The sequence below is a fragment of the Astyanax mexicanus genome, chromosome 13, assembly GCF_023375975.1.
Source record: "Astyanax mexicanus isolate ESR-SI-001 chromosome 13, AstMex3_surface, whole genome shotgun sequence".
NCBI lineage: Eukaryota > Metazoa > Chordata > Actinopteri > Characiformes > Acestrorhamphidae > Astyanax > Astyanax mexicanus.
In genome coordinates, this window is record NC_064420.1 from 36,212,503 (window position 1) to 36,217,960 (window position 5,458).

The window sequence follows — 5,458 nt, forward strand, 5'->3', positions numbered from 1 at the left end:
GAATACTTTCAAATTGAAAGGAGGATCTAATACCATGTTGGGCCAGCCCTAGCCTTGGTACATTCAGTGAGATATGAGATACGATTAAGCGTGGATGCATATAGGTTCTGTATGGCATCCTGTGGTACATTTGTCAGCAGAAATTACTGCTGGGTCTGTAGATCCTGCACACGTGTAGGTTGTCAAAGCCTGGGTCCCAATTGGTTTGAGAACGTTTTGATTGCAGTAAAATCCGGAAATCAGACAGACTAAGGAAGTGTTGCAGTGTGGCAAAGACATTTCTAAAAAAAACTTTGCTGTGGATGCCCTGCCATGAGAAGCAACACATGTTGTCACAGACTGTCTTGCACATATATTTGAGCTGCTCGTGTCTCTTGTATCCCTTGTATACTAGGAATCAATGACTCTCATTAGCTCTCCTGATCATCACTTCAGCTGTTGGGCCAGTTCCTTGCTTCACAGCAAAGGCAGGATTGAAACTCCCGTCATACATAAGACTATCTTTGTATTCCAAACAGAAGCTGGATTTGTTGATAAAGAAAATGGGAAAAAATGGTGATGCCAGCTGGTGGGCAATTTGACAAAATTACCAGTACCTGCTTCTGTCGGTCCAATGAAGCACCCCTCTCGAAGTCTGTGAACTGAGTAAAATATGTTTGAGTGCATTGCAGAGGAATGTCTAGCAGTCAGTGGTCTCTCACCAGGAGGTACATTAACCAAAAGTAGCCTCTGAGAGCGTGTATTTAAAGTAAAAAAATGTGTCTGCATGATTTTACATCAAATTTTTATCCTGTTTTCTTACAATTTAGATGGCCAATTATCCAACCTACTCATTAGGACTCCCCCTATCACTAGTGATGCCCCAACACCAGGAGGGTGAAGAATAGCACATGCCTCCTCTGATACATGTGAAGTCAGTCCTCGCCTCTTTTAAACTGCTGCTGAAGCAGCATTGCCGAGTAGCATCACAGTGCGCTCGGAGGAAAACACAGCAACTCGGTTCTGATACATCAGCTCACAGACGTCTTGTGCTGATCGGCATCACCCTTTAGTGATGTGGGGAGAGAGTGATGTGGGTAGCTGATGGCAAGCTACATGAATGGGATTCAAACCAGTGGTCTCCCAATCATAGTGGCAGCGCCTTAGTCTGCTGGACCACTCTGAGACCCTTTTTTTTTTTTTTTTTACATTTTTACACATTCAATGATGCTCAGCTCTGGGCAATTTTGGTAATCTGACTGGATTACCATGTTCTTTCTTGTCAGTTTCCTTTACCTAGTGCAATTATCGTAATCAGCTCCACATCTTTTTTTTTTTTTCCAGACCCACATTGTGTGGGTCAAGAAAAAGTATAGTCTCTCACTCTTGCACAATACTGTACACATGCTTTTGGAACTCAGTCGGAATGCAGTTGAATGCATTACTTTTTTAGTGGAAGCAGTCATAAATTGTAAAATATTCACAAGGCAACGCTTGTTTTATGGTCAGTTTGGACCAGAACAGCATGGCAAGAATAATAATGGCAAGTCAGTCCACAACCGAGCACGTAGGAGATGAAGTTGTAGAAGAGGCTTATGTCTTCAGACTGAGAACCAAGATATAATACCATTAGGAACCTTGCGGAGAGGTGTATTAAGGGAGCCTATAGGCCTAGCGGCTGATCAATATTTCATGCTGGCAGTCATCTGTTTGAAGATGTGTGATTGGCTTGTGGGTTGTAATCCAGCCACTGATTGTGGCTAATTGACAGCTATAGTCAAGATAATGCCTTTATGTTTGTTGGCCATGTTTGAAGAGAACAATTGCTCTGGTGATTTGTGTTGACGAACTTCAAGTGCTCCTAACTGTGCGAAAACAGACAGCGATTACTTAGAGTGCAGCAGCATGCGCTGAATTTTTTCCCTGTTTGTGCTATGTGCCAGTCAAGAGTCTTTTTCAAATCCTTTCAACTCAGCGGGACAGCAAGGCGAAGCCAAGCCTGATTCCGAATACTTGCACTGCCTGTAGAAGATCGAGGGGAAAAAACTTTCAATTAATATGCCCCGTGAAACTCCATTCCCTCTTTTAATCATGCATTTGTCATGACGTTGAGAATGCCCTGAAAAAAGAGCGCACTGAGATTAATTTCTTAATTTCCTTACAAATAAAAAAAATTACATTCGCACACTTATTGCAAAAAGAAGGTAATCCCAAGAGGAAAAGTGTGTTAATGAAATATATTTTATTCATGTAGAAATGGTGCACATTCTAGATCAAGCAGATTCAGTTCATTTCCTGTCAGTGTGTGCATGGTTGCAGTTTCTTCCTATAGATCTTTAGGCTGCAGTGGTCTTAGACAGCCCAGAAAAATACTGTGATAGTAATACCACTATATACGGTTAGAAAACATACTACTAATACACATACTGTAAAAATAATAAAATAATTCATTTTGAGTAAAAGTACTGATCTGTTGGTTCAGCTCATCGGATTTACTTTAATGACTATATAAACTAGGTGCTGCATGGCTACTGAAAAATTGTCTTTCCAGGAGGAATGAAGGAAAGATTCATTAAAAAATCTCCTGTGTTATTCACAGATAAAGAATTAACATTCTTTCATTAAAATGTCATTAAAATGTCATGAATTATATTGCCCTATACAAGAAAATCCTACTGAGTCAGGAAGTGCTTAAGATTGGTAATGAATCTGCTGCCTGAAGGCTGAGAGATTTTTTAACCCTTTAAATTCCTCTGATATACTAGTTGCATTTTCCCAACTGTTAACAGTGTTCTGAGATAAGTGTTTGGTCTACATGCTACATACATCTATGGAAAAAAAAAAGACACCACTTAAACCACCTGTAATATAATCAAGAGGAAGATGGATGATCACAAGCCATCAAACCAAGCTGAACTGCTTGATTTTTTGCACCAGGAGTGGCATACATTTATCCAAAAGCAGTGTGTAAGGCTGGTGGAGGAGAACATGCCAAGATGCATGAAAACTGTGATTAAAAACAGGGTTATACCACCAAATATTAATTTCTGATCTCTTTTTCTGCAAATAAATGCTCTAAATGACAATAATATTATTTGGAATTTGGGAGAAAATGTTGTGCGTAGTTTATAGAATAAAACAACAATGTTAACTTTACTCAAACATATACCTATAAATAGCAAAATCAGATAAACTGATTCAGAAACTGAAGTGGCCTTTTATTTTTTTCCAGAGCTGTATTTGTTTCCAAACTCTCATGGTGGAGAGGTTTATGTAAAGTATCATCCAGCTCCCAAAAAAGTTAAAAGAGTTATCTTTAATGTTAAAGTTGTTAACTTACACCTTTTCAAATAATTTACATTTACCATTGCATATTCATAAAATGTTGAATTTGAAAAAAGGTCACAGTATAAATATGATTAACAATATGAAAAAAAAAATCAGTGCATTCCTGAAGATTTACATTTTGATTGCGATCAGCCTGTTATTTGGCACATTAACCAAATATAGCATGGGAGAACAAGATTTCTAGTGTACAGAGTTTTTGTACAGTACTATACGTGGCTCATTCTAGAATTGCAGGTACATTTATGTATGGCAAGACTTGACCTTTCAATAAACTATTCAAACCATTTAAAAAATGAACAAAAGTGTCAGTAATGGAGTTGACATTTTCCACCATTTTGTGCCTTAATGTTGTGTGCTAAGTAACTAGATTCTTCATGGCAAAATCTTAAAACAGAATTTAAGGGCTTAAGGATTTTCAAAACCTTAATATTAAACTTATAGGGAGATTGTCTCAATTTTACAAAAACATTTTTAACAAAAATTTATTTTGGTCTATTGTTAAATTTTGATGGCTGCAGTCGAGGTGGGCCCCACACCATAGAAGGCTGTTCTAAAGTGTAGAATTCTTCATATACAGCCGAGAAACACAGTCAACATTTGGAGAATTTGAAAGACTTTGATGTATAATGTGTGGGCTTCAGTTACCCACAGTTCTCTGTGCACAAACAAAGAAAGGGAGAAAAATAAAAACACCAACATTAAACTGAAAGGACAGAAATTAAAGCCTCCAGAGCAGAGTTTATTTATTATTTAAACAAATGTTTTTTAATCATTTATAAATTATTTATTTGAAATGAAATGGAAAATAAAAAGGCACATAAATTTTGACCAGTCTGACCTTGTCTTCAGCCAAGACACATCTACTGAGATAAGAGCTGCTTCCCAATGCATTGCATAGTATTACATACTAATACTATAAGCAATATACTATACACTGATCCTAATAGTGTGGGTTTGTCAGTTTAGTACACATTAGTTTTTCTTTTTTGTTCCCCACCCTTTTTTCAGTTTACACAGCTCTGGAAAAAAATAAGAGACTACTTCAGTTTCTGAATCAGTTTCTCCGATTTTGCTATTTATAGGTATATGTTTGAATAAAATAAACATTGTTGGTTTATTTTATAAACTACGGACAACATTTCTTCCAAATTCCAAATAAAAATATTGTCATTTAGAGCATTTATTTGCAGAGAATGAGAAATGGCCAAAATAACAAAAAACCTGCAGAGCTTTCAGACCTTAAATAATGCAAAGAAAACAAGTTCATATTCATAAAGTTTTAAGAGTTCAGAAATCAATATTTGGTGGAATAACCCTGGTTTTTAATCACAGTTTTCATACATTTTGGCAGGTTCTCCTCCACCAGTCTTACACACTGCTTTTGGATAACTTTATGCCACTCCTGGTGCAAAAATTCAAGCAGTTCAGCTTGGTTTGATGGCCTGCGATCATCCATCTTACTATTGATTATATTCTAGATGTTTCCAATTTGGTAAAATCAAAGAAACTCATCATTTTAACTGCTCTCTTATTTTTTATAAGCCTATTGTTCCAGACATGAGTAGCTAGTAATTGTAACCACACTGAAAAAGGGACCAGTTCTGAGTATGTATGGTGGACATGAGAATATACTTAACTTCACACTACATACTCAAATTCTAGTTAGTATTAGTAATTAGTATTAGTCTTTGCTAAAATCTCCAGATTTATCCACTCTGGAAAGAGCTTGCACAACAGTTAACGTTTTTAAGTACTACATTCACCAATGCCTATTGGTTGTTTTTCCATCATCATGCAACATGCAACCAAAAAAATACTCAATGTTTTTATTTTATCAGGGTTTTTAATATAAAATGTTTATTTGTTTATTTAAAGATAAGTAGATGTGTATTTGTTTTATACGTGAGATGCACCCCACAGTTCTAGGATGATCCACACACACAGAGTTCATCCCAAAGCTTAACCCCTGTATCAGACAGTGCGTGAGGGAGGCGCGCGCTCGCTCGTGCGCTCTGTGTGCTTCGCTGGAGGCTGCACAGCAGCAGCAGCAGCGCTGGCTGGAGCGGGAGCGCGCGAGAGAGCAAGCGAGCGAGCGAGCGCGTGCGTGCGCGGCGCGCGGGCGGGCGGGCGG